Source organism: Phasianus colchicus, chromosome 12 (genome assembly GCF_987193195.1).
Source record: "Phasianus colchicus chromosome 12, bPhaCol1.hap1.1, whole genome shotgun sequence".
In the NCBI taxonomy this organism is placed as follows: Eukaryota; Metazoa; Chordata; class Aves; order Galliformes; family Phasianidae; genus Phasianus; species Phasianus colchicus.
The window spans coordinates 9,937,929-9,965,452 of NC_143447.1; the positions used below are offsets into that span (position 1 = coordinate 9,937,929).

Sequence of the window (27,524 nt, forward strand, 5' to 3'; positions counted from 1 at the left end):
CGGTTTCGATGTATCCAACTTGATATAATGGTAATGTTTTTTTCCCACTCAGATTCAGGCTACTGAATCCTGAACTGAAAAAAGCACATATTTTGTTTAAAGTGTTGCTCTGTGTTAAGCACATATTTAATTATTTCCCAAACTGGTACTTCTATCAGGTTTTATTAGCACTCTTAGCACCCTGAATAAGATTGGAGTAAAGAAAGGAAGCAAAATTTCTCTGATGAATATGTCAGCTAAATGGCTTTCTTTTTCCCTGAAGAAGGTTCTAATGTTGTTGGGTTTTTTTTTGAGATCTGCAGAGGAACTGAAGTGATACATGAGCACTTAGCAATAAACATTTTTAATGGAGACCCCTATCCCCAGCTTAATTTCTGCCCTCAGTCATATCACATTAATCAATACTAGTGATGTTCCTAGTGGTTTCATTGCACTCTGTGAACAACTTTGCTGCTTGGAGTTACAGAAATGTGTCTTGAGTGTATTTTGATACTCAGATTTAATAACAGGGGATCCAATATTGATTTTAATGGGAAATTGTTTGTGTATGCATGCACATATCTGTCTTTTCATGTGCACCAGTCTTCCTGTGCACTGAATAGTCATGGTTTGATCTAGCACTGCGACTGCTACAGTACTGAAAAATTGAACATCAAAAATAGCACAAACCATGATAATAGTAATTAGAGGAAAGTGATTAACTGATTAATATGACCTTGCTTCACTGCAGGTTTTATACAATTCCTCAGACGTAGGGTTTTGTTTTGTTTTGTTTTTTGTTTTTCTGGGGCTACTCACACGTGAAATTTCTACCAAGCATTTTTGGCAGTGTGAATATTGACAAAATTTTAAGCTGTAACACTGTCTGTCAAATGTTATTCTTCTCTGTTTGGATGTGTACAGGTCTTAAATCTGGGCTTCCAAAATAAATATTAGTAGTTATTCAGAATTCCTTTTCTGGGTGAAGAGTACCCAGATGCAAAACAGGTAAGCATAACTTTAAATAGGCAAATGACATCTGCAGATTTACAATGGACTTTCATCAGTAATAGTTATAGTTATTCAAGATTGCACAGCTGAATTCAATTTTTAATGAATTTACTACTTCACCACCATCAAGAAGGAGATGGAGGTGCTATTCACACCTATTTCTAGCCTTTTTTTGTAGGGCTTACATGGGCCTTTAAGGCCCTGCAGAAAGTTTGGCCCCTAGGAATAGTATTTGAATGTTACTTTGCATTCATTACTTTCTTCCCACTGGCACAGAGAGTTGTAGGCACTGGGCTGTGCATGGTCCTAACTTTTAGCTGAGCTTCATCGAAATACAAATGAAAATTAATTAAAAGAAAATTCTAGAAGCAATTTCAGCACTATGTTTAACTGTTTTAAGAGTTATTTTTCTTTTCAAACTATGCATCCAACTGCAAATACAAGCCAAAGCACAGAGATGTTTACAGGTATGTGTACTTATTCATTACTTGTGGTTCAAGAAAAATATGCTTCTGACATTCCCTGAAAATTCAGCCTAATTATTTCACAGGCTGATGAGTTGCACTGTTCAAGGAAAGGTTAGGTGTTCTTGAGTTTAGAGGTAGCCAAATTAGGAAGAAAATTAATGTGTCAGGTGAGCTTTAATTATTAATGGTTCATAAATTTCCAGACAGTAAACACACCCTTTATTTTTAAAGAGAGCAGAGTATTCCTTGGCATATGGGTTTTGAAGATTCTCACATGTTCTTAAAGTAACTTTTCTTTAAACAATACACTTTTATTGGGATGCTTTCATGTAGTCTTCCAAAGTCCTGCTCATCAACACATACCAGGTCAACACACCCTTTGAAGAGGTCAGAAAATATCACCGCCTTTCTTCTCCCAGTCTGTGATGACATGGGAGCAGACAAGGAGGACTGTACTGAAGCTGATGATATTTTGCAGTGGTTCAACCTTAGACCTGCTTTCAATGGAGGTTAATGGAAACTTTTTCCTGAAAGTAACTTACTTTTTATGTGATTTTTTGTTGCTATTTAATAACAAAAACAGACATCTGAAAACTGTATCTATATAAATTACTACAGACTGTTCCTATGGAAAGTACTTAAAATAAAACATGAATAACTATTTTTATAGTTATATATATATTAAGCATACCTCCAGTTACCAAACCTTTCAGTGATTTTTCCCATCCATAATCATTCAGTAGAAAGGACTGTAGCCATAGCATATGTACCTCAATCATAAGTATGAAGTATGTGCATTCAATTTTAAAACTATTCTTAAAATGATGGCACAATTAGTGCATAAGTTTCTGAAGTGTGTTGGAGTTTGCAGAAACATAATGCATATGAAAGATTCATAAGTTGGCTATATGCAGTATTCATAACATTTTTAAAAACCTTATTAAACCTTAGCAGCTCTTCTACTTTGAAGATGGAGTGTTGTCTTGACTGATATTTACACGTGTATCTTTGTACACAGACAAAGAAGATGAGATGAATTCATGGACTTTTGGTTAATACACAGCAGAGACAGTTTACCATGGAAGCAACTTTGGATAACACACACTGAGGAAGATACAGTCATTCTTGGTGTCCCAGGTAACACTTGTCCTGTATTTGCTGCTGTTGTGTTATGTCAGCTGCAGGAGCTGCTCATAACAGAGAATTGACTATGTTTGCCCATGCTGGTGGCCTCCCAGGGGAATCTAACATCACAGGAGGAATGATTGCCACCCACTCAGGACACGACTAGCCTGCTCATGTGGCCCTGTGCCTGGGGACACAAGGCCCTCTGAGGGCTGATCTCACAAACTAACATTTTATTGTAAGCTGTGAAATAGAGAAAATAAAGTCTTCTCCACAACTCCAGTGAATGGCAAGAGGACTAAAATGTCGTTCTCACAAGTGAGTTTAAGGTTAGACATAGAGAAACATGTTCCAGCAATAAAGATAAATCATGAAAAGTGATTACCTGAGGATGTTGCAGAGAAGAGAACATTGAAGGTTTTTAGGTACACAAACTACTCAGTTATGTCAATGAAGAGATAGATGATCCTGTGATTTGGCCTGGAGACTGGATTAAATCACTCTAAGGGTCTTTTGTGGTTTCTGTTCTGTGAGTTCTGGCTCAAGAAGGACAAGCTGTGTTATGCAGTTTGGCATCAAGGGCACTTCTCTGCTCCCTTTTGTCTTCTTCTCTCCCAACTCCACTAAAGTGGCGTCTGCCTAGTTGGACAGATGTGTTTATACACATGCATGTAAGGGTTAAAAATATTTGGAACTTCATGTTGTAAAACATGACTCAAGGAAATTAAGAGGAGAGCAGTACACATAATGAGACTGATTGTCGGGAGATGAAGCAAATTAGTACTGCTTTGCTTGAAACTTGTGTCAGCGGAGCAGATCTGGAGAGCAGTCGTTGATCTGCTGCCAACAGAAACAGTCCCCAGTTGGGGTCACCTCTTCTCCCCAGCCCCAGCCGTGTGTAGAAAGGATGACCCTCTCCAAGAGCGGGTGGAATCACACAGCATCTGCTTTCCCACATGCCATCTGGGCTGAGGAAGTGCTAATCGGAGGCTGGCACATCAGCTGCTCACAACACATACAAGGACATCAGCACAGCCCTTCCTTCACCTCGTCAGATCCCTGCTCTGTGCCTGCCACCAGCCCTCCTTCCTCACTCACGCAGTCTGTCACTCTTGAACCCCGCAGCAAGGAATGCTGTGGCATCAGAGACATTCCTGTTACATCCATGTAAATCATGGGCACAGTCTATGTTCAGCAGAGATGTGGTAAAGGGTAACCTGCATGGTCCTGCTGGGTTACCAGGCAGGCCAGTGCAGCTCCAATGCAGGCCCAGCATGGCTCAACCACCTTCGTCAGGTACAACGGCTTCAGGAGGGATTCCCAGGCCCTCAGGTGATGTGTTTGAACACAATAAACTGCAAGATGACACTTTTTTCAGAAGGAGAAACAGATGGCCCTTGCAGGTGATACAGGCTCAGTGAGAGACTCAAAACCAACTTCAAGCACACGTTCACCACAGACCTGGCCCTCAGGGCAGGAAAGGTGCTGCCTCCCACTGCAGAGGGCCCCTCCCCCTCAGCTGCTGGCATCTCCCCTCAGCACACAGGGAGCCGCTCGCCCTCTTCCAGAAGGTTCTTGGCACCCTGTGGGCTTTCCAGGATGAAGAGATGACTGTCATCACTGCATGCCTATAGCACAGGAAAAGGAGGTGACTCAGGGGTCCTGAAGGCAGCATTTGTGTGGTCACGTAACGATACCTAACACAAACAACTGAAGTGTTTTAATGGTACGAAGGAAGATTTGGGCCAAGGACACAGTTGAACCTCAGGAGTGGGAGTTTCATGGAGTGATATAAAGACTGAACCTTCAGCTACTTTAACTGTGCCTGTTCGTCCCCACACTGCCCTGCTGCGGCTTTGGTGTGTTGTGTTTGGTTCTGTTGTGACCAAATGCCATGGAATCAGATGTCCTAGATGCCTTACCACAACAGCACCCAGCACCCTCAATGTCTCATAAGGTCCAAATGCCTCTAAAAATCCAAATGCTGATGCAAACTACTGCTAGAAAGCAAGTCAGACTCTGCTTACATTGGCACCATCTACCGAAGGTCATCAGGGAAACTCCAAGTCTAGAAAGGTAAAATTCAAGTTATTAACCTACTGATTGTGTTTCTTAGGATGAAAAGGAGCCATGAATTGCAACTAATTCACTTGTTTTGCAGCTATACCCATAGCAATATATGTCAGCAGACCAGCAGTATGAAAACCTACCCCAGTGAGGCCAGGCTGGGGTGTCTCAGGAATTCATGCAAATTAAAATAATTTAATTCTCAGTGTGATTTTATTATATTGTATTCATTTTTTGTGTTATGCATCCTTTACTCTTCCTAGCAAGTCTTGTATGTTATGTGTTGTAAACAATATATCTTTCTATAATCTGAACTGAACCTATTTATATTTGGCTTTTGTCCCTGATCTTATTTCCTCATGCCAGGGGAAGTGGTAGGTGTCATGTTGGTTAACAGGTTTTTTATAAATCTATCTTTTTTTTCAATCCCACAGCATGTAGTGCCTATGAACTGTGGTGCCTTTCCTCTTCTTTAGGTTTCTTGGTAGCAAGATCTAAGCAATTATTTTTTCTTGATGAGTTGTAACGTCATAGACGATTGAATATTGGAGAAATCAAACTTCACATTGCAGGTTAAATTCACAGAACACTTTAGATCAGAAATTGATTAGTATACAGAAAAGTTGAAATATTTTAAAACAGATATTTGAGGGTTTGAGGGTTTTGTTTTTGTCGAAAAAAATGACACAATTTAGTCTAAGCAAAGCCTTAAATCACTGTAAAATACTAAAGGAATGGTTTGGATGGACCACAAAAGATTCTTCCATCCACTCTCCTTTCCAAAATAAAATATCAGTTTGACTGGACCACATTTTGGGGAGAAGGGTGTGTTTCTAACTCATGTTTCCCAGGTCTTGTGGCTAGAGAGAGGAAGGAGGTCTGTGTCACTTGTGTACGTACTTAGTCTGCAAGTATCCAGAAGTGTTTTATCCAGAGACACTTGGCCTTATGCCATCTCTCTGCCACAGCAATTCCTTTCTGACTTACCAGCTATTTTTCCAAACCAGCAAGTAGCTTTTCTTTCACGTGTATTACTGGTGTCACTTTAATTTTGGTCAACATATTTATCAGAATAACACACCTGTCTTAATGTCTGATACATTTTATAAGTGTATAAATACTCTATTGCAAGAAATACTGTACTGGTTGGCAACAGATTATATGAAGGCATATATATGAGAGAAAAATCAGGATAAAATGAAACTAATACTGTTAAATTGATCAGTGTTGTAGACTCCCCTTGAAAAGACCTCTAGTAGTGTAATGTAGCTGCAATCCATTAGAGTCCAGCTACACTACTATTACACTGAAGTATATTGTAGTTAGTGAAGTGGTGTTGCTGTTTTCTGGCAAGAGGATCTGGTCCTTTTTGCCATCATTTGCTTTAGTGAACTGAGTAAATGTGTCATTTTTTTTTTTTTCAATGTCAGTGTAAAGATCACTTTTTCTCAACTGATTGTTTTCAACTCCAATTGAATGATCCTGCTCCACCTTTAAAACTTTTCTTGTTAGACTTTTAAGATTTTACTCCGTTGTCAGTGAAAAAAAAGTCACTGGTACACATCAAATATGTATGAGTCCATGTAAAACAAAATACTTGTTTTGCTGCCAGCAAACAAGTGCTGCTGCTGCCTTTGACTTCCTAGTCCAGATGTGTGTGGTCCATGCATAGTCTAGTTAAGAGCTGCCTTCAGATCAAGATACAGCTTGCAGACAAGACTTCTCTACATGGAGAGATACATTGGCTTGGAATTCAGTTGCCTAAATCTGGCCTTAAGCCACATGAAGTTGCTTGGCCTCCAACTTTTATCCCAGAAATGTATTGATTTTCCCTGCGTCTCATGCCACATCTGTTAGCTGCATCCAGATGTTTTGAATACTCCAGGACATTTATATAACATTTTCTTAAAAATGGATTTCCATGCTGTCCATGCTTTGCGATTTTTGAGGGAAAATATGCCTACATAAATTGAGTAATAAATATTCTTTTGCAGATTTTGCTAAAATGTCCCCTCACCCACCTCTGTAATATTCCTGTCCTTATGAGTGCCTACAATTCTGGTTGCTCCTGACTTCAAAGCCCACGCTGCTCCACAGCCCCTCCCTATATCTTTTCTTACTTTCCTGGCATTGTGTTCAGGGAAACGTGGTGTGGGATGCTCTTTGATATAAATCTGGTAGCACAAAGGAAGAGTGTGGCAGGGTCAGTCCTCCTCCATGCCTTACTGAGCAAACAGGCTACTAGAGAAGATCAAACAAGATACTTGCAGAGACTGTAACTTACTAGGTAAATTTACATCTATCAGGAAGTAGCCAGAGGCAAGTCTGGAATTTGTAGCTTTACTCATGGGACAGGGACACAGTGTAAAATTTTCTAATACTAAAATAAGTCATTTAATCCTCTAGTCCCCAAAAATGAACTCTGGCTTTAAAAAGTTATCTAAAGGTGACATTCCTTACTGGAGGGTCTATCACTGATAGAATTTGAATCATTAACAGCACCGATATATTTGCTCAACATGTGTTAACTGTGCCTTTCAATTTGGCAGTGAAACAGCTGCAGTCCTCAGAGAGTTGTTATAAGGCTGGTTTCAACAGTGCTGCCTCTTTTTGGTATGACATTTTACTTCTTGCTGTGAAACTGTGTATGTTCAGGGCAAAAGTTTGTCTGTTCTCTTGTGATAATCCTACAAAGACTTGGTATAGAAGGAAGCAACAATTGAATGATTTATAATTGTTTGTGTTGCTTTCTGAAACATATAAATAAGCATATATTGCTATTGTGTGTTTCAAGAACAGTATAGTAAAGCAGTCTTCACTACAGTTATTGTTTTGAATCTCTTCTAGAACATTGTCTTTTAATCCTGTGCTTCTTCAGTAGTGGACCTCAAATTGATCTGTTGACTAGAAAGTGGATTTAATGTCTGATTTGAAGCAGCTGCTTGTTTGACTCTGGAACAGAGCAGTAATGATTAAAGGTTGTTCTCAGTTAATTGTCAAACGGTTTAAGTGAATTGAGATTTTTGGATTACCAGTAGATTTTTGTGTGGACTCCTTTGCACATAATGGTTGACATCCTTACTGGCTTTCTCAGGCCAGTTTGACATGCCCTGCACCTCTTTGCTCATGTATGAGGTATATTGGCAAATTGTGTGTGTGTGTATCTGTATTTCAACATGGCTTGTATTTTTTCTGTTGTTTCCATGCACAATGTCTTTTGGCAACATCAAAGTATCCTTTGCAAAGATTCTGTTCTTCTGTTTACAAACTAATGAAGAAGCTCTACTTCTAGAGTTGTTTTAGAAGTGTTATCAACAGCAATGTATAAATAAGGAAGCAATCTGAAGAACAAGAAGCTCAGGTGATGGTAGTTTAATTGAAAGCACCACTTAAACAAAAGGAAGGGGGCACAGTTAACAGAATGGAAAAGGGAAAATTGGTAGAAAAGTAACAGTAGTTGTAAGCTGCTGTGAAACAACACGGACTAAAGAAAATTGCTTTTATGTTTTGGGTTTTGTTTTCGTTGGTAGTTTATTGTTTTTATAATGAATCACAGAAATGTAAGAGAAACCAGCAGCAAAGACCTGCAGTGAAATACTGTGTAGATTTATAACGCAGTGCAAATGCACACAAGTGTTAAAATACATTGTCCTTTTTTGATTAGAGTCTCATGGCTACAACCTGGCTTATCTCTTTACATCTCACACCAAGCATATAAGTCTGCAGAGCATAAAACTGGCTGTACATTTTGCTCGACCACACTTGCAATCCATCTTGCAAAAAAAAAAAAGCAAAAAACACAAAAAAACACCAACTCTCTCAGCCTTGGGAATAGTCACAGCCTCGTTAATTTTCAGAAGTCTCCAGTGGGACATCATTTTCTTTTATCTTTTCACAGATAGCCTATAGAATCTTATGCATCTTGTGCTGGTTTGGTATCGAGTGGGCGATAGTTATGTATTATTTAACACTTTGGCCAAGCTTTGGTTTCATGCACAATTCATCTTCTGCTGTGTGTATCTGCTCTAGTGATTAATGAAGGCGACCAGCCTATGACTGTGAAGTGCCCCGGGTTCTCTCTCTTACCTAATCCTGCTTAAGTGCATTTTGGGCTAATTTTTCTCCTGCCTTTCCTTTGAGATGATAATTCTTTTCTCAGATGCTAAATAATGTCTTCATCTTACCTATTGCCATGACAGTATCCATAGGGAAGCTACAAAGCTCACTAATGCTGTCACACCCTTTATTTATTGTTAGGAATTCTGGTAATGCAAAGTGCCTGGGGTCAAAGGGGCTACAGCTTTTAGTTTATATTTACAGGGATCCTCCTAGCTTTTCTGATTTATTGATTTTTGTGATCAGTTTGACAAATGAAGATAGACTGAAGCCATACGTGAAGTACTAATCTTTTCAGCTTTGTCATGAACCTTTGCTAAGTGTTAGGATGTTATATAATAGTCTGTTGTTCAGCTATTTCTCAGTTTCCATAGGAGAAAATAATTAATGTTTCAAAATTACCTTCCTTAGGCTCTGTTTTTCTGGAATATGAGCAGTATATTTGCCTAACTTCCACAGCTCAGAATTTTCAGAGGGTTAGTCAGGGTAAAATTAACAATGCCTGTATAAAATGATGACTACACTGAGTATTTCCTAACTTGCAAGGAATGGTGATGTCATGAGGCTTTTTAAAAGCATGTATGTGTTTGTTTTTGTTGTGCTTGAGCCTTTGTTTTGTTGAGGTTTTTTGTCTACCTTCTTCGATAGACTTCCTGCATTGCCTGTCCAAATGTATTTGCTGCTGTGTGGGAGATTTCTGTTATATTGTTCTATAAGTTTCTCTCCTACCAGAATGAAATATCAAGCTGAGGCTAAAGTGTAAAAATAATGTGTAAGCCCAATTAGGTTAGATTTCAGCTGGGGCTTATTGGTTAAACTGTAGGAGAGACATGTTTAGTTTGTACTCTTTGGACAGAGTGTGTACATCTCACTTAAAATGGATGAAAGTATATTGATTTGTGCACATTGAGAACAGGGCCCTTGCTTTAGCTCAGCAGCTTTGTGGGTCTTGAGTTGGACAGACTTCTCTGTGTGAATTAACTCAGTGGGGGATGGGGGGGGGTCCTAATGTTCCTATTTGTCAGTGCTCCTTTGCAGAGTACTAAAATGACAAGACTGGTTCAGTGACCATCTTGTATACTATGTTGACACTGAAAAGCATAACACTCTGGCACTGCATGTTTCTGCTTTCCATTCCTTGTTTTTGTATCAACACAGCACATATGTACTCATGCACACAACATACAATTTGTGCCATTTATGAAGCTGAAGGAGAATGACTCAGGTGTGGCTTAAAAGGAGGTGAAAATGTGTGCATCCATACAAGTATGTGTTAGGAAAATGGAATTTGCAATATTTTTGTTTTATAAGTAAATTTTTACTTTTTTTTTTTTTTACTGAACAGTTAGAAAAATAAAAAATTAATCGCGTAACACTGTGTGAGGTGATGTTCACAGCAGCATAGGCTGTTCTAATGGCTGATTTTAATAATGAAAGACAACAGGGGACTAAAAGGTGTGGTGTGGTAAGCTGAGAAACACATTCCTTTCCCCAGAGGGTGTACTTAGCTTTGTGCCTTTGATCACTTGAGAAGTACCATCAGAGTGCAAAATGGCAGGCGCTAGGGAACATTACAGCAATTATGAGGTGAGAGTTTTTAAAAAATCAAAAGAAGTTTGAACTTATTTGGGAGCTTTTTCCCACTCAGGTCTGCTTGCAGCTGAATGGTAAGATGCTGTACTAGCTAAAATATAGACACTTCAGTGGGACTGTTTTTTGGATATTGACTCAGAAGTTAGCTTGGTGCTGAACATTCTATACAGAGCAGACTATATTTACAAGTTCAATAAGTCTAATCTTTGTACGCACAGTTTTTTTCTGTGCAGGTCAAGGAAGGGGATCCCACCCTTCTATTTTGTGCTGGTGAGACCTCACCTGGAGAACTGTGTCCACATGTGGAGTACAGGACAGACATGGCCTTGTTGGACTGTGTCTACAGGAGGGCCACAGAAACAATCCAAGGGATGGAACACCTCCCCTGCGAGGACAGGCTGAAGGAGCTGGCGCTGTTCAGCCTGGATTGGAGAGGTCTCTAGGAAAACTGAGGACAGCATCTCAGTATCTAAAGGGGAGCTAAAAGAAGGAAGGAGACAGATCCTCTAGCAGGGTCTGCTGTGACAGGAGCAGAGGAAATGGTTTCAAACTAGAAGAGGGGAGGTTTACATTGGATATAAGAAAAATGTTCTTTATGATAAAGGTGGTGAGGCACTGGCAGGGGTTGCCCAAAGATGTGGTGCACCCTTTCTGGAGATATTCAAGATCAAGCTGGACCAGGCTATGAGTACCTGATGGGGCCATAGGCATCTGTTCATTGCAGGGGAATTGGCTTGATGGCCCTTAAATTCCCTTCCAACTAAATGATTCTGATTCTTTGTGTGCCTTGGGTCATGAATGTCTCGTATTCATTTATTCATGTATTTTTGTTCCTGATATCCACAGCTTTCAAATTCTTTCACTTTAAATATGAACTGGCTGAGATCCACAGAGATCTTTAAATTCTGGTCTTCTATTTTAGTGTCTAACTTACCACGTGTTTCAATAGGGAATTAATTGGCTCCACATCTTTATGGGCCTGGTACTAGATGATTTGCCCAAAGAGACACAGGAAAATATAGTAAGCTATTTCTCCAAGCTGTTATCTCCTAACTGAAGGACTGGATCATACTTCAGCACTCACAGTATTATAATAAGCCTTAATTCATTAGTGTTTTTGAAAGATCTTGTAAACCTCTTAGGAGCAGAGCTTTGCAAGTGCAAAATGCTATTTTATTCCTAAACTTCTGAAACCTTCTGTACTTTGATCTTCGTATTTATTTAAAAAAAACATAGTGACAAAGAATGTAATAGAAGGCCAAGTTGAACATTTGCAATCTCAAGATTTCATCAAAATTAGAGGAAGGATAGAGACGGTAATAAAATGTAAAATATTTCACAAGAAGTCTGAGACACACGACAGCAGTGAAACTGAATTGACTCAAAAGTAAGAAAAGATATGCTGCAGTTGTTACCCATACAAATAAACCAGGTTATTTAAATCTAAATTATTTTCTTGTGAATTCACTTTCTCCAGACAGCTTTTAATGGCCATGAGATCCAAGACCAAAGCAGTCTGATATGTTTTCTGGAGCGACTGAGGGCAACTAAACTCTGCCATTTGCAACCTCTACATTTGAATAGTTCAAAGGAAAAAAAAAGTATGTTTGGTTTGGACCTGCTATACTTGGATCACCAGAAGGGGGCAAAATATGGGAGATAGTAGGAAAAGCATGTGAAATTAGAGGCGATAGGAAAATAGGAACCAGTAACAAAAATACCTACAGTCCTTGAAAACAAAAAAGGGCATAATCTTGTGACTAGAGAAAGTAATAAGTTGCTTTTCCTCAGTGTTTCTTACTCTTTAATAGTTTGCTATAACTTCAGCTTTGAAAACTGTTTCACCCTTCAGGATGCCTTCTATAACATGAGTCTATAATAGCAGTACTGGTCCAGCATATAGTGAGCTGATGTTCTTTCTGAACTATAATATGAAGAATTCATGGGAAAAAATCATAAGTGAAATTGACACTGTCTTGATTCTTTAAATATATTCTTTCTTTAAATCTAATGTGCTATTCTTCAGTATGTGAACTAGGTGAGGAAGATCACTGTGATTTCTCATTTGGAGTACATCAACACTATCTGTCTGCTTTCACACGGAAATGCTAATTTGCAGTATCTGCAAATAGGGACTTCACTGTGCAGAGGTGAAATTATGGGATGAAATTGAACCCTGGAGTGATATTTTTCAGCACTACATTCTCAGAGCTGTCAAAAGAGTGAACAGTCATAGAGAGAAAAGACAATCAGAAAAATGGGATTCAGGTATGAGTGCCTGCCCCCATGTCGTGGTCTAGCATTAGCTCATTCCTGTCTACTGTGGAGTGATTTCAAGGTCACTTGAGTACGTGTGATATACAGACTCCAGATTAAATGCTGGATGGCAATTACGAACAGATTGGAGAATGCACCAATCTGCCAGTTGTGCCTTGTCGTTTTCCAGGCTTGGTGTCATTGCAAACTGTTTAGGTTCATTTATTAAAAGTTTTGAAATGGATCACACTGCAGTTCACTTCTACAGTTCCAGCACCTGTCTGAAGTGAGCTTCATCCACACTTGTACCTCTTGGATTTATTTATGCTTGCGAAGCTGAAGTTAATGCTGTCAGCACCATCATAAAATAAAAAATAGCACCAGCACTTCCCCACGATACTTGGTAATTTCAACTTGGATGTATATAAATCCCTACATCATTAATCATGGAACAAAACTGTTTGTGATGTTGCATGCAAGTTATGGCTGCTTTGACTAGTAGCTGTAATGGTAGAAAGGATTCTGACTGTGAAATGAGGTGCTTGTGGTGGGAGCTCTGCCAACATAACAAATCGAGCGGGAGGTCTAAGCACACTGTAAACTGGTGTTCCATATGCTTGAGAGACTTTTGGAATCTGCCCAGCCTACATATGCTTCTGTTGGCAAGCTCTGGAATAGAAAGAAAGATATTGTCCTCGCCCCACCTAACATACCTCCCACTCATTTCAAATGCTCACTTGCAAATGGAGAGCATACAAATCTAAGAATGATTATGGCACAAACTCAGTCTTGCTAAAGATGGATAGAAAAACATGTATTTAATTGAATAGATTGAAGTTGAACTAGAAAATAGAGTGGTTCTAAAGGCAGAGGTGGAAAAATTGTTCTCCAATCCATGACCTGTGGAACAATGGAACGATTTTGTTGTTGTTGTGAGGTGCACAGACGTTGCTAGCCAGTATGTGGAACTGGCATTTGCTGGAAGATGCTCTGGTGATTGAAACACTCAAAACAATGTAGTCTTCCACTGCCTATTTGTAATGTAGTGAAGAAACTGTAGTATTAAGTGGGTTTCTCGAGAGTGACAGAGATTGTAATGTAGGCAGCATAACCTTCTGCTTCTAGATGAGCAGAAGCAGAAGAGACAGAATGTTGTGTGAATAGATTAGAATACACAGGTCTACTTCCAAAAGACTAGCGGCAGAGCCAACTTAGATCTTTAAGCCTTACCTGGTGGGACAATGCTGCCCCTGCCTTTTGGGGAATTACTCCAAGATAGGTTCAGCACATTCATGTATCCCTGCAAACTGTAGTGTGGTTTTACAGTCTTAACAGCTGGAGAAAAACATCCAGCAGGAGTGACCATGAGGCAGCTTGCTGTTTAGATATTCATCACTTCCATTATTTACATCTTCTAGTGCAGTAGGTTTGAGGCAGAAACAAAATAAAAAGTTAGTCTACTGAGTAAAGTATTTCTCTACCCAAAATTCTACACTGAATAGTTCTAACGTGAAAAATTCTGCAGAGGAAAGAGTAAGTCTGTCATAACCTAATGAAAACAAGTAGAATGACATGAACGGCACAGATGATTCATGATTTGACTCGATTTAGATTTCATGTCATGTTTAATTCCAGCAACTGAATTCTCTCCTATCCTCATGCCGTTAGTTCCACTTTTAGCCCCACACAGAAGTGTGAAATCGCAGAAGTTGCCTGGTTAACAGTGGTGATATGACAGGGAGGAAAATAGTCTCAGACACTTGTCCAGCTGAGGCTCTGACCAGAAATAAGATACTGAAATTGTGGTATTTTAAGGAGAAATAGCTATGTTCAACTCTGTATTGGGGTTGGTTATTGTTACTGGAAATTGAACTTACAGAATATGCAAATAGGCCTAGCACAAACCTTTCCTGAATTTCCTGGACTGTTGTCTGCTATTAGTTTTGCTTATCTACTTCCATAATCAGAACATGTTGGTGCTGTGAAGATTGGTGTTTTTTTTAACCATTCCAAAAGACATTCAGTAGTAAGAGGGCTTCCCCTTAAAGGGAGCAGCAGTTTTGAAGAATTTGGGGAGTGGGGAACTTGAGACAGAAGACTTATGTGGAATGCAAGAAACTCAGTAACTCTGTACAGAGTCTCCAAGAAGGTTCAGAAAAAGGAAAAAAAATCTCTGGATAGAGGAATTTGGAAAGATTCAGAAGCAAGGTGGTGAACAGGGGAAGAAATAATGGAACAAGTTTATAAAGAATACTTGGGTATCCATTAGGCTACCACAACTTTCTCTGTCATGAACCAGGAATAACTACATTGTCCTCCTCTTTGTCTTGACGTTCTGTATGGAAACCATTAGATCATGGTTTGAACAATTAATTGAGCACCTGGTGAAGGGGTGTGACCAGAGCTGGGAGCACAGGTGCAAGCAATTCACTTGTGCAACCAGCAGGCCTACTCCTCCTTAACCTCATTTAAGAGCTGGCAACCAAAAGAGATTATCTCTGCTTGGAAAGGGTAAGTTATTCCTTCTTTATTACTGAATTGTGATTACTACCTTTCTTGGGTGATCTGAAACCGGTTAAAGGCAACTACATTAACTGCCTTCTATCCTTACACGTACTAAGGATATAATCTCTTCTGTCAACTCAAAATTACTTCTGTCTCCTAGAACCTTTACTCCTTAAAATTGACTTCCTTAGCTTTTTCAGTTATGTGAATGCTAGACCTGCATATGTGTGTACCCTGGCTTTGCTCTAAAGTTCTCTACTTTCCTCTTCAATCCACAAAACCAGGGTCTATGTGTAAAGCAGCCCTGGGGACTGCGGTAGGAAGAACTTGTTCTGTTTAGCTTCAATGAATTGTGCTATCTTGATACAAGTGGCATAGATCAGCTACGCAGCCGTCCCAGATGAAACAGCAGAAAGCAAGAGTGGAGCTGAAATGACATTTATTCCATATTGCTTCCTAGACAGTCCCTACTGTATGCTTTCTTTTTCCCTTTTAAATATTTCTGAAATATAGGCTGTGGCAAAGTGATAGGTCTTACATGGACCTCGCCCATCATATGCCTCTCTGATCATGGTGTAAGTAGCTAGGAAGGAGATAATGCTTTCTTAGGTGAGTGTTCTTATCACTGGTATAGACCAATAACCTGAATGCTTCTCCTCATCTGCTGCCCTAAAACCTTGCTGATGATTTGCAGGGGATGGTAGGAAGCTTTCCCAGCACAACTAATTTGCAACATGTGACTTTCTGCTCTTGTGAATGTGTTTTCTGAGGCTATTGAATGCTGACCTCAAAAGATTGAATGCAGTTGCGTTTCCACTTCCAGCAATGGTGTTCCCTAACACAAAAACGGTCTGTTATATTGTCTTGCTTCCTGCCTATTCTTGTGTCTTGTAACTTACCAAGCCCCTTGCCTTGCCTTCCTATAAGGATGTAATAGCCGTTTGCTAACAGCATCATGGAGTAAAGTTTGGAGTCCTGTGCTCTGAGTAATTTTCCTCAAACCTTTCATTTACCCACTTCTCTCCTTGCTGCTGTATTAGATACTTACATAAAAGTATGAAGAGTTTTACTATTGCTTTTTTTTGTTTTTTGTTTTTTTTTGTTTTTGTTTTTTTTTTGTGGTAATTTTGATTGAAATTTAAATTACTATAGGCTGTTTGGTCTCATGTTACTTAAACTTGTATGGCCCTCCACACAGGCCTACAATGACATGCAGTCAACTTAATGTTAACTGGCAATCTAAGGTGAGAAAGAAGGGGAGAGGTCTGTAGATGTGTTGGCTTTCCTTTATATTTGGTTGGTTGGAGGCTAGAGGGGAGGTGTTCCTCTGATCACCATACAGACACACTGCTTAGCCTTACTGATGTGAATAACTGTGCTAGAAGTGTGATTCAGGGAAATAATGTGAAATGTGTAGTATGTGTTTATGCAAATGGGTTGTGGGCCAGAAGTGCTCTGAGAGAGTGGTGTGTTATGGAAATGACCTTCAGTAACACACTTATTTTCTTGATCACAGTTGCATTTACTTGAAGCTACTTGTAAAAAATGGTTGTTTAAGTGTTTTCTTGGGGGGGAAAAAAAAATAAATGGCTGTTCATTTTTTTTTTTTCCTATGGATTATGTGTTCTTTCCTACTCACCTTTCTCCTGCATTGGATTAGATTTAAAAATTAAGAAGTTACCGCAATTAGAATGGTTATGAAAAGACAGAGAAGAGTTCACTGCAGTCAGTGGTGAATATGCCTGTCTCTATTCTGGGCACCTTGTTGAGAGCTTTTTCCTCTTGTAAATACCTCTAACATTTAGGACTTGGAGAAATCTCGTGTTCTCGTTACCGGCCTTCAGTGAATAAGATGGGAGTGCGTATGCATACGCGAAATCCTCCTACTCACTGCTGCCTCTTTCCTGTCCGTACTTTGCCCTTGTTTATCCTTTTCTTCAGGAGGAGGGGAAAAAAAAAACAAAAAACAACTGAAGCCATTTGGAAATTTGTAGTTCTTCCACTCTGAGAGAGAGGAGGGGGGAAAAAAAAGCTTTGGCTTGCTGTTCCTCCTCCTACCCGTTGCCTGAGACTTCCCATTCTGAGAGCTAAACACACAAACATATGTCATACAAAAGTGGCATAAATAACATATGCAAACAGATTGTTCTGTGTGGGTGGCAAGTGCAAAACCCATCTTCTGGCACATACAAAAACCTGACCCCACGTCTCTAAAAAAATTTTAAGAAATAAAGATTGTACCAGTGAGGGTAGAATCAGATAAAATGTCACTCTGTCTGTTTTGCATTCTGAGGAGGACTGAGGCATTCTTCTGGAGTGGGTTTTTTGTTTTGTTTAATGACCTGAACTCTTGCTGAAGTTCACAGGGTCTGCAAAACTAGTTCAAACCTACACTGTATTTTAATTCCTCTTTCCCTGAACTTATAAACCCTTGTGGTTTCCAAGGGCAATTCAATGTAAAAAGGAAGAACTCTACCTAATGGGAGAGCTTCACTGAATTGGAATGGCAGGGAAAAACAAACAAACAAACAAAAAAAGCTGGCATGAGTTTATGGCCTATGTATATGTAGGATTTATACTGACAAGCAGACTTATCCCTGCTGGCGTGAATCCCAGAAACCACAGTGGCTGGCAAGTCTGCCCAGAAATGGGTTGCACCAATAGTGTGAAGTGCCTGTTCCCCATCTCCTGGGGAGGGCTCAAAACATGATAACTGCTGAGTAATGGGATTTGGCTGAAGAAATTAAAAATGACACTATCCCTTGTGGAATCTCCCAAGGGAAATGGATGGAAGATATTTGTGTTAGCAGATTCAAGCTGAGTGTCAAATCATTTCTTAATTTGAAAGTTTCTCTGCTCATCCTTGCCATACTTCTGCACTGTTTCTGCATCCTATTTGAGCGCTGCTAAAATGTTTTTGCGCTGAACAGTTTTCTTTTTTTTTTTTTTTTACAGAGTTTCTTCTGTGCAACAAAGACCATAACCCCTACTAAATAACACCCATCTTTCTGGTATTAGATTCATCACTTCAGGAAGAATATTAAACTTAAATATGGAGCTATGCCTCCAGTGAGTTTCAGTGTCATCACTTGTACTTGGCAGAATTTCAAGCAACCTCTTCTGTACTCACTCAGTGTCATACTCCATGGGTTAGATTTACTTAACTGCTCTCACTTCATCTTGTAGTAGTCTTCTTCTGCCTTTGATTCACCAGGGAAGTGATCTCATGCTACACCAAAGCCCTGACTATACCTTCAGGTAGACCTAAGCTCATCAGTACCTGTTTAAAAGATGCATTCCCTTGGAGGGGAGGCAGTGCTGGCACTCCTCTCCTCTCTTCTAGCACCTGGGTGTGATTTTTATCAAGCTCTATCCTTGTCACCATCTTTTCATAAAAATGCAGTAACTAGACTAGCTCCTTAGGCAAAAAAAAAAAAAAAAAAAAAAAAAAAAAAAGCAAACATTGAAGTGCCACTAATCCTTTTCTATGTGAGCTGAGGAGCGAACTGTTTAGGTGTTTAGGTATGGATCATTTCAGAAAATTTTGACTCACTTTTAAGATTTCGGTGAAAGGGAGTTCAACGTCAGTCTCTCACAATTAACCTTTCCTTAGACTGTCCCTACGCCACATCCTCAGGTATGACATTTGTTTCTCATTCAGTAACATGTTCATTCTTCTGTATAGGCTTAGTTTTCTACGTTCAGTGTTATTTCCAAATTTCAGCTGATAACAAGAAGGTACAAATAATTCTTTCAGAATCTGGGGACACCTTGGATGCCTTCTGATGCCCTTTGTTAAATATAGCGCTGTGCTTCAGCTTTTTTGCTGCCTTCTGTTTCAGACCTATTGCAACTGCTTGCCCTTTCTCTTGCAACAATGTGAAGCAAATAAGAGTAAAAATGTTTCATGGATAACATCCATCTTTTATTTGTGGACTTTAAAGTCAGAGCAGATACGATATTTATTTGTAGAATATTAGAAGATTAAAAGGCAGCAGATGGCTCCAGCAATCCTTTTGCTTTGTTGAGTGAGACTTTGCCATCCAAGATTACCAAAGGATTTTAAAAAAAAAAAAGAAATGTGGCCAGCAGGTCGAGGAACCTCCTCACTACACTTCTGAGGCCATGTCTAGAGTACTGTGTCCAGTTCTGGGCTCCTAGGTACAAAAAGGCAAGAAAATCCAGTGGAGGATCCCGAAGATTATGAGAGTCCTGGAGCATTTCCCTATGACGAAAGGCTGAGAGATCTGGGACTGCCCAGCCAGGAGAAGCCTGGGGGGAAGATCTTAATGTTTATCAATGAACAGGAGTCAAGTGGTGGGGACAGGTTCTTTTAAATGGTGCAGTGAATAAATGGTTGGGGTTATTTTCAGTGATGAGTCAGATATATCTTTCCAATAAATAGTATCTACATTCAAAATTGTTTAACTTCACTTTCCCTTTTTCTAATGTGTTCATGTCGCTGAGTATGTATGCTTTTAATTGCTGCTGTCTCTTGCTTTGGAATGGTTGTTTTTTTGGTGTGTGTGGTTTTTTTGTTTTTTTTTGTTTTTTTGTTTTTTTTCCTCATTGAATTAGTATTTAGCTCCTTATGTGCCTGAAAGAAAACAAATTGTGAATCTATTCCCATTCAACCAAATTACAGTCAGCTCCCAGTATGTACAGTGTTTGAAAACTTCTTCAATTTAGGAACCAGTAAGCATAGTTTGAATATGCTAAGCACATAGAACAAAAGCATACTTAATGCTTCCTCTTGTTTTCTTAAAGTCAACAGCAGATTTTATATTGATCTCGAGCAAACTTAACAAGAATTTAAATGCAATTATTTTGGGTGGTAGGCTATGATCAGTAGATCAGGTGACAGGACTCATGTGGAATCATTGCTCAGCCTGACTTTCTGGTGCGAAAATGCCTCAGAAAAGCTGCTGCAAGTCTGAAATAATTGTACAGAGGTTATTTATTTTATGAAAATCCTTGTGTTTGAATCTGGTCTATCAGTGCATTATTGCATGTCCTGGCCCCAGTGAGCGGAGAGGCTGACGCAGCATAACTCCCTGCTGATCTCTCAGCAATGGCTGATTGACTTTGCAAGGATTTTTCATTTCAGAAAGACTTGCAATTTCCTGAAATGACTTGAAAGAATCACATAATCTTATTTCATATTCACATTTGCTTGTATCAGTTATTTTGGGGGGCAGAACGTGGAATGTGTGTGTATGAAATTATTTCGTAGAAAGAAGTTGGACGTTTTTCATAAAAAGCAACGTTCTGACCTTAGTATTATTGTCTGTCTACCCACCTATATTTAAAGAGGATTTCATAGTACTGGGATATGAGGTTACCTTAAAACCCAAGCGCTTTATTTGTATTACTGTGAAGAAGTATCTTTATCACTAAACTTATATCTGCTGTTGAGAAATAGCAAAATGGGAATCAAAAATGATTAAGATGTGGATGTTTAGAAGGTAGATGATTGCAGGTATGAAAATGAGTTGTTTACCCACATACTTTAGCAGGTTCTGGAGAAACGGAGTAGGAAAGAGGGTATTTCTGGGACACAACCTACAGGTTACTTGGCTAGGTTCACTAGAAATTTGTCCAGAAAACAAAACAAAACAAAAAACAGTAGAGCCCTGGACTGTTATAGTCTGTGAAGTATCTTGAATTTCCCAAATAATGACTAATATATTGTACTTTGTCATCTTCCAGCAAATAAATTGTACAAAACTGTGAAAAACACTGTACAGTCTGCAGTACGTTTGGATACAGAGTTCATGTCCAGCTGTCTGTAAGTCAGAGTTTCCAGAGGGGAATCTGAAACACAAGTAAACGTACATGTGGTTTTCTTTACATGGCAAACTCTGTTACTATTCATCTTCTGCTCACTTCATTGATTCCAATTCATTTTTAACTTGTGGTTTTCTTTTTTTTGTGGCTGTGAACTTAAAGATTGGTCAGCTTGATTAAGGTGAACTAAGAGAAAGCTATTTCAGAGGATGTGAGGCTCAAATGGAAGGTCTTTGCTCCTGCTGTAGGCAGTGATGTCTGCTGAGGGAAGGAATTTAGCTAACTTGCATGCATCAGCTGGAAAAGAAAGTGAGAATTGTGACTGTGGAAAGACCTTTTTTTCCTGTCCCTAATGACTGTTAAAATTGGTACCTGAGGCATCCCTGGGGATGTTTGCACTTGTTAATCACTACACATGGTGAATCTTTTTACTGATCTGTCTTTCTGGGTGACAAGCAAACTGCCAGTTTGTAGATATATTTTCTACCTAGATGAACCAATCAGTTGACTAGAACTTCTCCTGTTGGATTTTGTCATTCAACCTGATTTTTTTTTTTCTGAGCTGAAATAAAGGATATGATACGATTATGAAATATGGTCAGACCTCCATTTCTGTAGATGTAAGTGATGCTGGTAGACTGGACATCCATGTTTCTTACAACAGAAGATCTAGAGGGTTGAGAGGTAGGGTTCTGTCCTTTGTTTGTGGTGCTTGCTGTTTCTGGATGCTGTATCCCAGCATTGTAATACCATACAAAATGCCTGTTATTTGGAAACCTGACAGTAAATTAATTCCTCATCATCATAGCAGTAAGGAGATTGTGATGTCTATGTAGAAGAGGTTTACAGGTCACTATGCCAAACTATTGTGCTCAGAGACTTTCAGAGTAAGATAGGGTGTTTAGGCTTTGTAAGCTTTTCCCAGGCATTGGTAACAGTTGAGGCACATTAGAATACAACTTTACCTTTACAAACCTGGGTGGTAAGGTAATCGTTTTCTATTGGTCTTTTAACTGGCAAAAAATAGTGATATCAAGAAGTGGAAGCCAGACCATTTATATACTTTTTAAAATTAAGATATATATTGATTGCAACAACAGTTTTTCCAGGTTAGATGTTTAATTAATCTATGTGCACTAAGAATCTAATTCTTAATTTTTAAACTTTATTTTAGAAATATTGATTAATCCACTTAAATGAAGACTTAAGCTGGAAATTCTTTGGGTAAAGAAATTATCAGTTTAGGTCCTAGCACAATAAAGTACTACTCTGTGCTATTCTTAATCCTTGGTAATGGCATGTTATGTTCTGGGGGGCTGATAGTGACAGTAGAACTTAGTCTTCCAGAACTCAAAACAGTGTTGGTTATTGATAGCCATTATAATTATTCTGCATATTATTCATATGCTGAAAGTTATATAAGTTATTTTAATAAGCTGGAATAATCTGAACATAAGAAAGGGATAGAAGAAAAAGAGGTGAACCCATGCTGACTACTCCTGATAACAAGGGGGAGGTCCTGCTTGACCAACCTGGTAGCCTTCTATGATGTTGCCTCTGGCTGGGTGGAGGGGGGAAAGCAGTGGATGTAGTCTACCTTGATTTCAGCAAGGCATTTGATACTGTCTCCCACAACATCCTTATAACAAAGCTGAGGAAGTGTGGGATAGGTGAGTGGACAGTGAGGTGGGTTGAGAACTGGCTGACTGACAGAGCGCAGAGGGTTGTTGGTGGTGGTGCAGAGTCTGGTTGGAGGTCTGTAACTAGCGGTGTTCCCCAGGGGTCAGTGCTGGGTCCAGTCTTGTTCAACATCTTCATCAATGACCTTGATGAGGGGATAGTTGTATCATCAGCAAACTTGCTGAGGGTGGCCGAGTTGGGAGGATTGGCTGACACGCCTGAAGGCTGTGCTGCCATTCAGCGAGACCTGGACAGGCTGGAGAGCTGGGCAGAAAGAAACCAGATGAGGTTTAACAAAAGCAAGTGTAGAGTCTTGCATCTGGGGAGGAATAATCGCATGCACTGGTACAGGTTGGGGGATGACCTGCTGGAGAGGAGCAGGGCGGAGAGGGACCTGGGTGTCCTGGTGGATGACAGGTTGGCCATGAGCCAGCAGTGTGCCCTTGTGGCCAAAAAGGCCAATGGCTTGCTGGGGCGCATTAAAAAGAGCGTGGCCAGCTCTTTTTAGAGAGGTGATCCTCCCTCTCTACTCTGCCCTGGTAAGGCCTCATCTGGAGTACTGTGTCCAGTTCTGGGCTCCCCAGTACAAAAAAGACAGGGATCTCTTGGAAAGAGTCCAGTGAAGGGCCTGGAGCATCTCTCCTATGAGGAAAGGCTGAGTGAGCTGGGTCTGAGAAGACCAAGAGGAGACCTGATCCAGGTCTATAAATATCTAAGGTGTGGGGGGCAGAGTGGCGAGGCCAGGCTGTTTTCAGTGGTATGTGGAGACAGGACAAGGGGAAATAGCCAAAAACTGGAGCATAGGAAGTTCCGCACAAATGTGCACAAGAACTTCTTTACGGTGAGGTGACGGAGCACTGGAACAGGCTGCCCAGGGAGGTTGTGGAGTCTCCTTCTCTGGAGATATTCAAGACCCGCCTGGATGCCTACCTGTGCGACCTGGTGTAGGGAACCTGCTTTGGCAGGGGGGTTGGACTCGATGATCTCTGGAGGGCCCTTCCAACCCCTACAATTCTGTGATTCTGTGATATATTTTTGTTGTCTTAAATCTTTATTCATTCACAGTCAACTCGAATATGTGGAACATATGAAGATGAATCTTGGTACCATTTGTGTCCGTGACAAAGCACTCGGTAGCACCAGGATTCTGGGATACACTCCAAACCCTCCAGTAGTCATTAGTAGCAGGATAGAAGCCACTGTAATCCTGGCCAGTAATTCATCCACAATTTTTGAAATGCTCCAGGTCTGCTCCGGGTATTCCTTCCCCGTGTGCCAGATCTGCAAATATTCTCCTAAGTGAGCAGGTAGGGGAGCAGAGGCTCTGCCCAGATGGTGCACTGGCCTCAATATAGTATCCTAGAACCCCAAATAACAGCCATAGCAAAAGAAAGTCTGATCTGAGAGAAATTACTCGACCAGTAATTCTTTCTAGAGAAAGGCCAGCTGAATATTAATTGGAATCAATAGCAATTACTGTGCTAGGAAGAAACAAATTAAAATTAAATCAATTAAAGGTAATGCCTTGTAGGAAGGACAATGATATTTAATTTAAATTGTTTTAAAGGGTATTTCACACTCTTAAGTTGTTATTTCCATTAAGGCATTTAAAACATTTTGCATTTAAAAATTGAATTTTCTCCTCAAAGGCAGAGAGAAAAAGGAAGCATTTCATTCTCAAAAACAGATCATGAGTTACACAGGTAACACTTCATCCTAGAACTTTTGCAAGTTTAAAAAAGCTAATTGGTTTTGTTGGGTTAGGAGGCATGAGAAGGATGTCTGAATTGTGAATGACAAAGGCTTTTTTAAAAACAATACTTTATATTCTAGATTTCCTTGATTTTTTTTTTTTTTACAATAATTATTATTTTTCTTAATCTGACAATCCAAGAAAACAGTTTTATTGCTTATATAATATGTATTTATCATTAAATGTTTTATTTGATTGAGCTTCTAAACATAGAAACCTGGAATATTAAGAGACAAAAAATATTCTACTTGTGTTCTATTTTTTTATTCTTAAAGAGATGTGGGCAGCAAGAAGTAACTAAGCTTCTTGTAAGGGTTGTGCTATGTCCTGAAAAAGAAGCATTTCCTATAACTGATGATGAGTATAACCAGCTCCAGTCTGATGATATATATATATTTTGATACATGAATAAAATAAGATTTTCAAAATGTGTTAACTACTGCCATCCCATGGTTCCTTTGAAGAGATTTTTAATACCAACTATATAAGTAATATAGTATACTCCATACAGTGCATCTGCATTTGTATTATGTTCTCCTTTCTTGAGACCTCTGATCGTACAGAGAGAACAGTAGATTTTGTAGCAGCAGTTTCAAAGAAGATGTTTCCCAAATGGTGAAGGATGCATTGTGTGATATTCCTTGTTCTTTCTATCCTAATGACAAGCCCTTGCCCTCATTCCTTGAGGAGCTATAAATCCAGCCTTCCATTCTGTTGCACAGAATTTTTAGAAAAGTTGTATTTTTTCCCCTCTAACGTATGTGTGTATATACCAGTTCAACATTTTTCTACTCTCTGTAATTAGGATGAGCACATTATTTCTACTAACCTATAAAGGGTGCCTTAGTGTAAAAATACTAGTTGCAGATGTGTGACATTGCCTGAAGTTCTGCTGGGGAAGGGAGGGAGAAAGCTCCCAGCAGAAGCTGGCATGGTTATGAGACCAGGATGGGCAGCATTCAGCCTTCAGTAAGGTGAATGCAGCGGATTGGAGGGCATCTCATGCAAACCAGGGCTTTGGATATAGCATTACATGAAAAGGTTGGGAATTGCTGTTCTGAGGCATATCAAGTGCATCTTAATCAGATATTTTTACCTCAGCCCATAAATCTTCAGCAAAGCAGAGCAATAATATCCCATGAAAGAAGAAAAAAAAAAAAAGCAACAGTGATTGTAGATGCTCTTTGTCTGAAGCTTTACATATTCTCTGAAGGATGCACATTTTGTGTCAGGCCATCTGCTTGGGGGATCTCAATAGCTCAGACTGCTTCATGGCTTAAATTACTTGAAGTTATTATTTATAGTTTTGTAACTGCCTTGATGTCAGTGCAACGCTGTAGATATTTGATGTGTCTTTCTAGAGATCGCTGTATTTCTGAAGTTTCCTTCCTTTGCTAGCACCTTCTCTATGGAATATATCCTCTTGAGTTAGTATCTTTCCTTGAAACACGGACAGCCTTAATCCAAGGACATCAGTGGGGCCAAGGGAGCCCTACACAACCTTAACCAAGAGTTGCTTTGCCTAATGCGGGCAAACTGACATTTCGGCTATTTAATCACCTTCAAGATACAGACTGTGCAGATTAGCACTCCATAATTAATTGTTTATATCAGTGCAGCAGCACTGTATTAGTTTTGGCTGCATTCAGGAAAAAGGTTTTCTCTTTTTCTCTGCAGGGAGAAATACGGCTTATCAAATGTTTTTCACCTTCTTCCTTTTATGAGCTTTAAATATATATTACTTTTTTCATTTACTTTTCACGCAAAGTTTCCATCCAGCTCTCTTAACGTGTAAGAAAATTGGCTCCAAAATTTTGAAGGCAGTTATTTTCCCTTATTCATGAAGTAGAAATAACTTTAATACAGTTGGAAAAGTGACTCCTAATTCAATTATGTTTCAAATTGAACATTCAAGTAAACAACTGGAATTTAGAGAATGATGCTTTTTTCTGGAGCTCGGGGCAGACTCTTTTCTGATGCAGTCTGTGAGAGCTCCACTGAGTTCTCCTGTAGTAGTCAAAGATCTGATCTTTTTCTAACATGTAGTTAGTGGTTTTCCCTTCACTGAAGCTAAGGGGATTCAAGGATGTAGGTGCCTAAACTTCATTGTTACTGCTGATTTAAGCATTGCTTAAATACAAGCATAGTATGCCATAAAGTCTGCATGAAAATCAGTGACCTTTCTTTTAATAGGCTTCACGAGGTGTTTATCAAACTCTCTCAGTAACCATCAATTAGATAAGCCATTTCGCAGAATAATCGGTCATAAAACTTATTGCTCTAAGTACGGAAGGTTTCCTCACACCTTTGGTACAACACTTGCGGTAGTTTTGAATGGGTTTTGCATTTACTGTGTGTAAGAAAAGTGATGTTTACTGCCTGTGCAAGCCTCCAGAGAAGCATTTTGTGCAGCTCTAATTCAAACTAGACCAGCTGGGCAGATAAATCATCATGTAAAAATACATCATTGCTATTAGAATTTTCTTGAGAAATGAACAAAGCTGGGTATGCTTCCCTTCCTATGTTTCTCCTAAAAATGCTGAATTTACTATAATTAGTTTTGTTCTCTACAGAAATCTTCATTTAATGGTAATACTATTAAACAAGTGAAATACAAATTACAAGTGACATTTATATGATCATAATCACTCCTTCCTGGCTGCCAGGATGGTTTTTTCAGAGAAGAACCTGCATTTTTGCAGATGGCATGAAAAAAAATGAGGCTTGCAGAACACACCATTACTCCTGCGAGGCCGTCAGTTCATTAGTTGAAGCAGCCAAGTCTTGACGAGCTGCAACTGATCAGCAAATGGGAAATGAGCAGGAGTATAAATTCCCAGCAAACCGAATCATTAACATTTGCTGCCTGCATCCTGGAAACACAGTAAATCAAAAGTGTCATGATATATCAAGACAAAATATCATTACTAATTGGGATTAATTTGCTGCTGTGGGATTGATGACCTTTGCTGAAAGAAAATAAAACTGCTCGTTAACTCTTGTTACTTAAGTTCTTCTTTATCTTTTACTCTGAGGGTGCAATAAGATTTCAGGTGACAGACTTTTCCATGTGCCATGCTTTCTGCACTTGCACTCTTTACATGCTTTCATTTTAAAAGTAACATTATGCATGTGGAGAGGTCTGTTAGATTAAAAGAGAAGAAAACTTTATGCAAGGTTAAATT

General features: G+C 39.4%; 1 protein-coding gene across 11 annotated transcripts in view; it reads left to right on the plus strand.

The window, feature by feature from the left end:
- The window catches only part of SEMA6D (semaphorin 6D), a 610,984-nt gene that overhangs the window by 259,218 nt on the left and 324,242 nt on the right, over window positions 1–27,524 (plus strand). For all 11 annotated transcript variants that reach the window (XM_090148882.1, XM_090148899.1, XM_090148897.1 and 8 more), the window contains exon 6: window positions 2,476–4,658. The gene's annotated coding sequence lies outside the window, so the exon portion shown is untranslated. The remainder of the gene's footprint in view (window positions 1–2,475; window positions 4,659–27,524) is intronic.